Raw genomic sequence first — 10,573 nt, 5'->3', positions numbered from 1 at the left:
TTGGAGCTGTAACAATTAGTTAATTAATAACTGATTAGTTGATGAGCAGAAAAGGAATCTGCAACAATTTCAATCATCAATTAAATAGTTTGGGTCATTTCTTTATGCAAAGATTTCCCAAATCAACAGCTTCCAGTTTCTAAAACGTGGATATTCGCTGCTTTTCATAGACTTCTATAAAAGTGAATTGAATATCTTAATTTCAATATCTATCTTTTAACTGACTGAAGAATCATCACTGTCAATATTAAGACAAAAAACTATATTTGTACTATTTTCTGACATTTTATTGAGCAAGCGATGAATCAATTATTTTGATAATGAATTAAATATTAAATAATTGATAGTATGCATAGTGCATTATTTTTAGTCAATTGTATTTTTCTCAAGGTTTAAAGCTGTGATGTTTCGAAACACAAGTGTAAGAAAAAGAATGAGACCTATTAATGATTAAAAGATTTGAAAATTCAATTATTTTTCTCCATAAATCAAAATCTCTTCGGTGAATATCTGAATTATAAAAAGAAAATCGGGCCGCTTTCATTATCGAATAATCAGCCACATATTTTCAAATTAATCATTTGGTCTATTAAACATCAGGTAAGTTCAACAGACGTACGTCAATAAATTACTTTTTTGTCCAACTGTCTAAAATACAAAAACAATCAGTTTACATGAATCACATTTGGAGCATTTTTTATTGATTATCAAACTAATCCAACTAACTTTCTTTACAGTTAGACCAACTGTTAAAATGCTTTTATTCAAATAATTAATACAATTGTATTTTATTTACGACTATCATAACATTTGCAAATTCGCAAAAAAAGAAAAGAAAAGAAAACTGTCACATGACTGAACTTGTAGTCTATAAACCAAACAGTTGAAATAATGAACTGTCCCCCCACCCTTTTCTTTCACGTCCGCCTACACCTTCCTCTCCGTCCCCTTTAAACGGGGAGGTGCTCCGGCCGGTGCCCCCCCCCCCCCCCGGCCTGGGGCTCTCCGCCGCGCTCCGGCAGGGGTAGAGAGTGAAGAGCACGGGCTGGCAGAGAGCGGACGCGTCGGAAACCTCCCCGGAGGGGCCCCTGTGTAATTCGATGCATGCTGTTAAAGCTTAGAGTATATTGTCTTCCCCTTCGCTTATGAAGCCTCCACCCACCGGCCCACCCTACATTTAGCGGATCATGTGACTCGGGGTAAGTCGTTTGCAAGTACAACAGTTCTCTGTGCGCTCCCATTCATTTCCTGAGAACTGCCTGAGCCAAGCAGCTGAGAGGCAGAAGGGGAGGGAGCTGCTCACTCACATGCACTCACACTCACTCACTCACTGTCACACACACACACACACACACACACACACACACACACGCCTACACGCCAAGCGGAGTGAGAGGAGAGAAGAGAGGAGAGGGAGAGGAGGAGAGGAGACAGAGAGGATTGTAGGAAGGGAAAAACAGTCTCCACCGGCTCTGCAGCTTCTGACAAGGTCTGTGCATTTCTTTTCCGTCCTGTTCCTCTGCTGCTTGGCTGTGTGCTGCGTTTGTCACGTCGGCTGGGCTTTGTGCTTGTTCAGTGTGTCTCGTTCAGCTGTCATTTCCCTGTCAAAGCAGACGTGACAGCTCAGATCACCTATGGCATTGTGCTTGGTGTCTGTCAGTGTGTGTGTGTGTGTGTGTGGGGGGGGGGGGGGTGGAGGAAACAAGAGACCCTGCATGGTGCTGGACTGGACCTGAAACACACATTTTTTCCCAACGTAAATGCACAAGCTGTCATGACACAAAAGTGAATACACAGCATCCTGACTTTCTACAGTGCGGGCACACCCGGTTTCGAAACCCTAACACGTCTTACTTATTTTAGCTCGAGAGAAACTTCTGAACATGTCAGGCCGAGCAGTGTAGCAGCGGTGTAGAACAGTACTGACTGTGGTGGTGGTGGTGGTGGGGGGGCTACAAGAGGAGTGCAGTGAGACGGCACCAAAATTCTCAACACTTCTCGCTGGGAAAATAAAAAAAAGAAAGAAAAGTTTGCTGCTTGTCAGAGTTCCGTGCATGCCTTGAGAGAGTTGTGTGTGTGTGTGCATTTGTGTGAAGCATTGGTGTGTGTGTGTGTGTGTGTGTGTGTGTGTGTGTGTGTGTGTGTGTGTGTGTGTGTGTGTGTGTGTGTGTGTGTGTGTGTGTGTGTGAAAGAGAGAGACGCAGGCTTGTTTGCCCACCGTTTCCTACTGTAGCACAATAGAGACAGAAACGAGGCTGTTAGCAACGGGTTAAACATTAGGAGGCTCGGGTAGCGGAGGAAGGACACTGGAGGGGGTGTGTGTGTGTGTGTGTGTGGGGGTGTTGCAGGGGTGGTGTCTTGGATGTCATCGGCAGCGCTCTCACTTCCAGGGTAATAGTCATTGGTATTGATGGGTGGCTGTCAGAGAGGCAGGGGGGCCACCAGGTTGGAGAGAGTGGCCGGGGGCTGGCCCTTGGCTGTTATTTTCAATTACAGGGGACCAGGGCAGAGCTGACAGCAAAGGCATTTGTACATCCAGCACGGGGGGGGGGAGTGAGACTCTGGCCTCTGCTCCTGGGTTTGATGTGGAAACTGAGCACTGACCTCTGTGACTTTACCCCCGCGTTGCGGAGAGGCCCAACCTTGCCTTTAACTGTGTGACAGAGGTGTGTTTGTGTGTATGTGTTTGTGTGCATTTAAGTGGGGGTCTCATCCACGCAAAAAAAAAAACGGAAAAAAGGGAGGGGGGTTTGGTCATGTGTGTGTGTGTGGAAGAGACCCCCTGCAGCTCATGGATGTTCAGCGAGTAAGATTAGAGCCCATTTAAACCCTCCATTTACAAAGGGCCCTTCTCCCTGTGCATGAATAACCAGGCTGATATTACCACACATGCGGAGAAGACTCCGTGAGCATGAGCGGCGAGGGAGAGTCGTATCGGGGCTCCGAAACGGACAGGGTGGTGTCACCTGAAAAAGTAGCATAATTCTGCGGGGTAATGGGATCGCGGTACTTACGACGAAAAGGTGAAATGCACTTTAATGTTAGTGCTGCGACATTGAACCACGTGGCCGCTGTGTTGAGGTGTCACGGTCACAATTAGATAGTGTAGCTGCCACTAGTGGCGTTCCGTACTTGTACGAAAAAATCTTTAACACTTAGTCTTCCAAACTGAACTGACTCTAATGAACCACCATTGTCACTTAACAAATCGGTGGCTTTTTAGCAGTGGAGCTCCTCTCACTGCAGACTGTCAGCAGCCCAGTCTGGATGCGCAGTATTATTTAAAGCATATCGAAAGACCACAAAAGCCATGGAAACAATCTTTATGTCATAACACACAAATAGAAAATATATGAACATATGAATATATGAACATAAACGCTTGAACCGTGGACTGTATATAAGAAGTGGACGAAGTCACCATGTCGACATTTTTATGGCAACCAAAATGTTATAATTAACCCTTATGAAATAAAAACACTGTGAAAGGGTTCAAGTTATAGGACAAAAACACAAACAACTCCCAGACCAGACAATGCTTTGGCAGCGACCTGTCAATCACAAAGTAGCCCCGCCCGCCCTAAAGCATACTTCACTTTATGGTCTATTTGACTCTAAATGGACCATAATTTACAAAGTGAACATCATGCTGTATTGAAGAAGACTTGAAACTATAGATTGAGACCATAAACTCATGTTTACAATGTTTACTGAGGTAATAAATCAAGAGAGAAGTAGAGTCACTTTCTCATAGACTTCAATACAATCAGACTTCTTTTTGCCCCCTGATGGCCATTAGAAAGAATGCAAGTTTAGCTTCACTTTTGTGATGTTTCGGAAGTTGCAGCCTTTTCCTGATGACTTTAGTGATGTTCTGACTTTTTTGCCTATCACGAGGCTCACGTTTGTGGTTTTAAGGGAAATGTCTCAACAGTTTTGTATTGAATGACATGAAACTGGGTAGGCTATAGACTTTGTACTTAATTAACAAAAATTAACTAATTAACAAATGCTAACACTCTAAACTGAGATTATGAACACGGTGAACACGATTCCAGCTAAACATCAGTGTGTTAGCATCGTCACTGCGAGCCTGCTATTGTGCTGGCGTTAGCATGTAGCTCAAAGTTCTCAAGAGAGAAGTAGAGTCATTTTCTCATAGAGTTCTATACAACCAGAGGAGTCGCCCCCTGATGGCCATTAGAGAGAATGCAGGTTTAAGTCACTTCTACATTGGCTTTACTTTTCAGACGTGGAGGTTGCCACCTTGCTTGAACTAGCAACAGTCTGTATGTATCAGTGAGCTGAAAGCTGCAGCGGAATGAACTGTGATGGGTTCACTTACTGATACCTTTACTAAAATTCAGCTGAAGAATGATGTGATTGGTTAGCTTAGAGAAAAAGTCACTACGAATCTTTGAATGAACCGATTTGAGTCGGATTTGTAATTATTTCCACTTTTAGCTGCTGTCTTCTCACAGAATTTTCCGCAGAGTTGTTATGTCCTTTTCAAATGTTTCCTTTGGCATCTTTAGCAAAAAAAAAAAACTGAATCACTTTGGCAATTTACTTTTTCTGTCTTGTCATTTTGAGTACACTTGGTCAATACTTCAAAACAAAAAAAGATTTTTGTCGATGCTCTCTAGAACAAAAACATGCATTTTTTTGATCTGACGCCCTGATTGGCATGAATATAGCAAGACAATCTTAACGCTATGATTCAGATTTGGTTAGGTTCTGACTTGGTTTGGAATTGGAGAAAGTTCTTGAGTGTTAGCTGACTTCTTGTTGGGATGCAGCGATGTCGTTCGTCTGTTTGTTTGGCACTCTCCCAGCACTCAACTAGGTGCTTCACCTTGAGATGATGAAATAAGTTGGTTGTGTCGTCTTCTTTTGTTGTTAACGTCTGCTTGTTAATGCTGTACATACGCTTGTAAAAATCCAACTATAATGGTATTATCACAAACATTATGATGTGGTACCTAGTTGTTTCCCCCCTCCCCACAGCAGCAGCATCAAGCTGCTATACTGTCACTCTGACTCCTTCATTGAATCAACCCCCCACCTCCACCCCAGCCACGGTCCAAGAGCTTACGATAGAGATCGGTGCAGGTGGGGGGGACTCAATTAAAAAGCCAATCCCCCAACAGATAGACTCTATCTGTCCATCATCACCGCTGTGCCCGGCACACTTAATTGCACGGCGGGATTGCCCCCCACTAAATGCATTATCTGTCCGCCACAGATCACAAACGCACAAATTGGACTCGCGTCGACAGACGGAATCTTTCAGGAGGAAGCGCTGTGCTCTAGTATGTGCGGTCCGAGAACTGAACAAGTACGCTCACTGTCTCATCCGGGGAGATGTGACATTCCCGCTATCGCCCCCCCTAATCAGCTGGGTTAACCGCTGCCATATTGACCGACTGCTGTATCATTGATCCATGTGGGTGTTATGGAGTGTATCGCCATTGATTGTGGATAGACTGCAGTGCGCTGTACAGCTGGACTCCTCATTCGGGGGTCTGTGGCTGCAAAGCCACAAAAGGAGGGAGGCAGGTCATGGAGGTTGGTTGTGCTCAAGGTGCATTCTGGGATATCCTGTGCACCCCCCCACACACACACACACACCTCAAAAGAGGTGGCGTTGCGTCAAACCCTGGAATTTTCAGCCACGAGAGACCTCCGTGTGCACAGACCCCGAACAGGCATACACAACGACACACGCAGATCTTACAATGGACTAGCATGTCAAGGGCATGCGTATACAATGTGTGAGACAGACAGCACCCAAATAGTTTACTAATAAACTTCTTTGTTTATGGATAGATGTACCTGCCCCAAGAAATCGACAGCACAAAAACGGTTGAGAGGGTTAAACATCCAAAAGGTTTTTTGCTGTTTCCTCCTGAATGGCGAGATGTGCGTCGGTAGTTCCATACGTTGGACTTTTTTGCATTCATAGGCAACGACTGTTAGCTGGCGGGGGGGGGGGGGGGGGCTGTTATTTCACTATGTCAAGAAGATGACAAAATGTTCTCTCCCTCTGCTATCTCTCTTGTGGATTCAACCTTCGGCCCCGGTGTCCAGCCCACGTTTGTTGACCAAAATTTCAGTTGAGGTTGTACATGGAGTGCCGGAGTGTGTGTGTGTGTGTGTGTGTGTGTGTGTGTGTGTGTGTGTGTGTGTGTGTGTGTGTGTGTGTGTGTGTGTGTGTGTGTGTGTGTGTGTGTGTGTTTTGTGACTGAGAGAGAGAGAGAGAGAGAGAGAGAGTACGGAAAGTGTTGTGCAACAGCCAGTGAATCTGAGGTTGATAGTCCAAAAAGTGAACACAGACAGAGAGAACTACAATGTAAAATGGGCGATTTCAGCTTATCAAACGTCACCGTGAGTATTTTGAATTTCTACTGCGTTGCTCTGTGTAATTCTTTTCACAGTTGGAACCCTCTCTAGAGCAACCCAGCTTATCTTTTGACAGAAAGAAAAACTGCCAACAAAGGAAGGGCAGAATGTAAGATGATGTTGCCTGACCAGCTCAGCGATCCAAGTTTTTTTTTTTTCTCCCAGTAATGACACCATCTCTAGAGCACACTCAGTGCTTACTGGAAGTGACTAATTTAGCAGAGCTTTCCCCCCCCAGACTCAGATTTTAAGTTTGCTCCACATGTTTCCACGGCGCGGATGGAAAGGTATGTCAATGGAAGGGCCAAGTGTGTGTTTCCCCCTTTCGCCTGACACGGCTGGTGGACAGCAGGAAAGAGAAATGGAAGGAAGCCAAGAGGATGGAAGAGCGTTCAAAGTCAGCATTTTCAGAGTGTTGGACCCTTCTTCTTTTTTTTTTTTGCTGGTTTTAAATTAAGAGTTTCCCCCTTTGCAGAATCTTTGGGGAGCTGCAACCTCTCCAGCCTCAGTGCAGATGGTTTCAGCAGACCTGCGTAAAGGATGCTGCAGCAAACTTTGTTTCCAGTTGTGCTGCAGGTCAAGGACATTTTGCAAACAACATGTGGAATCCATTTCGGTAGGGGGGTGCCTGTGGCATTCCACAGACCCTTTTGGCCGTAACTCAACCGAAATGTAGGCTCGAGCCATGGACCATAACTCCTCTCAATTAGCTGCCGCGACCAGGTATCAGCACGGATATCTGTCCAACAAGGGAGGGGGGAAATGATGAAGGTGAAGGCGTGAGCGCATGAGTAATGGAGGTAAACACAGCTGCCGGCTTTTATTGAGTGAGACCAAGAGAGCTGGAATGGGTCAAACCGAGGGGGGGAAAAACATGGTGAGTGAGAATAACCGCTCACCGAATAAAAATGTGTTAGGATGTTTTGGTCGGTCCGTTATTGGCCGTTCGGTTGTGTCAGCACAGAGGTTGGGTAGGGGGGGCACATCGAGCCGCTGCACCAAGAGGACCCCTGCAGGACTGTTAATAGTGAAACGCACATGTGTTTGTTTGTGTATGCATATAGCTTTGTTTGTATCGCAGGAGATAGTGAGTGAAATAAAGTGCACAGGCACAGGGAGAAAGGCAAAAAAAAAAAAGAGTGTTTAAGTGTTTGAGCTGATATTGTTTCTAATGCAACTTGCACACACTGTGGATACTGTGGATGAGTCAGTGCGTCGGTGCCTCTGCATGCTTGCATTGTGCATCGTTATTGTAAAACATCTAGGTCGATCTTTGAGAGTGCATGTGAGTGCACATGTGCCGCGATGCGTTCAGTAGACCAGGCCATTGTGAGTGGTATGTACATAGTGCATATGGTTGGGGGGAGGGGGATCGCTCACATAGAAACACACACACACACGTATTCAGACATACATGTTGTAACACAAGCGAGTGCACGTAAACATGCACATACACTGTCGGAGCCTAAGGGGATAAAAGGCAGTAGCCTACTCCCAAGAATCCCCCATTAGGGCAGGAGTGCACTGGCCTCCCCTCGGGGAGAGGAGGAGAGGAAGAGAGAGAGAGTATATGTGGGTGGGTGGTGGTTTGGAAGGATGCAGGTTATTGTGAGGACGGCTAATCTAATGCATCCCACTTCTCCCTGTTAGGGCCAGAGATAGAGAGAGCAGGGTTCCCCTCTGACCCTCTGCTGCAGCACACTGAATGGCAGCTATAACCTTCAAGAGAGGAGCAACGACTGGGATTCACCTCGTTACGCTTTGATCTTCGACGTGTTCCTCGTGGGGTTTTATTCTTAATGCCGGCTACAAAATTTGGTATTTCTACTTTTCTTTTGGTGTGGTTTCCTCACATAAGACAGTATTCACCGTTTCTTTTGACATTTTTTTTTATTCACTGTGAATTCTGTCCAGGACCGTGCCCACAATGCACCTCTGTCGGTTTCAGATGATCATTAAGCGCTGCAGCGTGGTCAGCTCAACCGGGAACCTGTGCACTGAGAGTAAATAAGGGACTAGAACAGAGTCACAGAGTGCTTTTTTTCCCCATTTGTTTTGTATTGATTCACCGGAGCCAGCCTCATTCTCTCTACCTCCCGACAGTTTGTCATCTTCACCATAAACATGCAGAGAATATCGCAGTGTCTCCCTGAGAAGCCCTGCGTCGACCAACGCGCGTTGATCCTGCTTCACTCGGCTCCACCTCCCCCTCCTTTGGTACAAGTGAGGTTTTTGTGTCAGAGGCTATTTTAGACGCACAGCCACTGACCCTACTGCATTTACCAAGGTGTGTGTGTGTGTGTGTGTGCATGTGTGTGTGAAGGGTGTTCCAGAGAGGTCACCCGATTACGTTGAAGCGAGACGACCTCGTGGCGTATCGGCTCTTTAAGGAGCTGTTTTGTGCCATTTGTTTGTGGTTTCTTCACCGCCGAAACCAAATCCAGCCCTCGCGCGGAATATTTAACTCTCTCTTTCTGATCGAGAATGATCTTCAATTGGTCATAAACCGGTCTATGATTGTGTCACAAATTGCTTTGACTTCTAAGTGGAAGCTCGCTTGAGTAATGCCACCTCCCTTTAGAGCTGTCACGGTCACAGCCTGTTTAGCTGTTTCTCTGCTGCATTTGAGGCAACATGATGCAAGAGGATGTCAGACTCTTCTGTTTACCTCTCTCCGGAGCACTGTGGAGGAGGGTGTATGTGTGTGTGTGTGTGTGTCTTGTTAGTACAGTTTGTGCGCACACTGTAGGTGTGTGTGGGTGGCTGTTTGTGTTGAATGGGCATCTATATTCTTCTTCCACGGGCAGAGCTGAAATATTGAGAGACAGAGTTTGTGTGTGTGTGTGTTTGTGTGCGTCTGTCTCTTAATCGAAGATAAATATGGTTCACTGCGGTTGCAGGCAGAGGTCACAAGGTGTGTGTGTGTGTGTGTGTGTGTGTGTGTGTGTGTGTGTGTGTGTGTGTGTGTGTGTGTAGGTGTGTGTGTGTGTGTAGGTGTAGGTGTGTGTGTGTGTGTGTGTGTGTAGGTGTGTGTGTGGGGTAGCCAGGTTGTAGAACGCAGCAGGGACTCAGGAAGTCAGCTCTGTAAGAAGTTGGTTTGTCACACAGACGGAGACAGACAAACCAGACAGTCTGACTCTTCTTTTTCGCTTTGAGTGTTTCCTCTCAGAATAAGCAGCTTCTTCATTTACCACAGTTTCACAAGGCCTGAGAAGGGACGGAGGTGGTGTTGGCGGAGGTGGGGGAGCTTTTTGCAAAAGGCTTAGAAGAAAAACAAATCACAAAAGATTTCCCCTTTGACCTGTTGAGAAAAACGATTTTTATATACAGGCTAATAGAGAAATTCAAGGTGAGTTTTTTTATCCTAACATTTGACATTTTAAAGAGACACTAGAGACATATCTGGTTGTAAGTGTTATTACTGACACAACTTCTATTTAACTGTCTTCTGCCTGGTTTATATAAGTGTGTTAGGGCTGATTTTAAAGTGTGTGACAGTATGTGAGATTGTTGTCCAGCATGTTTAGCTGCGTTTCTGCCCACTGTTTGAGCACCTTTTATTAAAAAATGGTAGTAAACACACTGACACAGTAGAGGTGCTGTATGTAGTGTCCACTCAGACTCCTACAGTTTATTTCCATGTGTATACGTGTGTGTGTGTGTGTGTGTGTGTGTGTGTGTGTGTGTGTGGTAGTGAAGGCAGTGGACTTGAGCTGCATCCGGCGACCTCATCCCCCTCATCCCGACAGGATTACTGACACAGGATCCCCGTGCCCCTGGCAGAAATAGCAAGGACCCAAGGGCAATCCACCAGAATATGGGAACTTCGGCGGGCCTTGCTGGTGTGCAAGTGTGTGGTGTTTGCGTATGTATGTGTGTGTGTGTGTGTGTGTGTGTGTTTTCTGTGCATTTGCATGGTTATCAACTGGTTTGGGCTCAGTTCACTGCTCTTTATCAAACACAGAATTTACTTTTTACTAGACTGTACCGTAAATGAAGGAACATTTGTTTTGCATGAGATGCGTTACAGGACCTCACATAATGAGGTCATTGTGCAGGGATAAGAAAGAATGTGGCACTCCACCTTGTTGCTGAGCCCATATTTCCACACACAGATACTGCATCAAATCCCTCTGAACACAGGATCTTTGGCTTTACATGGCACCCGATG

At 45.6% G+C, this 10,573-nt stretch overlaps 1 protein-coding gene across 2 annotated transcripts in view; it reads left to right on the top strand.

Moving 5' to 3' along the window:
• Positions 1–1,043: 1,043 nt before the first annotated feature.
• The window catches only part of klf12b (Kruppel like factor 12b), a 39,434-nt gene continuing 29,904 nt past the window's right edge, over positions 1,044–10,573 (top strand). Inside the window, exon 1 of one of the 2 annotated variants that reach the window (XM_076081930.1) lies at positions 1,044–1,199. The gene's annotated coding sequence lies outside the window, so the exon portion shown is untranslated. Of the gene's footprint in view, positions 1,200–1,228; positions 1,490–10,573 lie in introns of those variants that run through there. The other variant, XM_076081929.1, reaches the window with a different exon arrangement.

This window comes from Anarhichas minor, unplaced genomic scaffold, assembly GCF_050575085.1.
Source record: "Anarhichas minor isolate MPS153535 unplaced genomic scaffold, ASM5057508v1 ptg000087l, whole genome shotgun sequence".
Lineage (NCBI taxonomy): Eukaryota > Metazoa > Chordata > Actinopteri > Perciformes > Anarhichadidae > Anarhichas > Anarhichas minor.
Note: the sequence above shows the minus strand (reverse complement) of the source record. Positions and strands in the feature narration are given on the sequence as shown.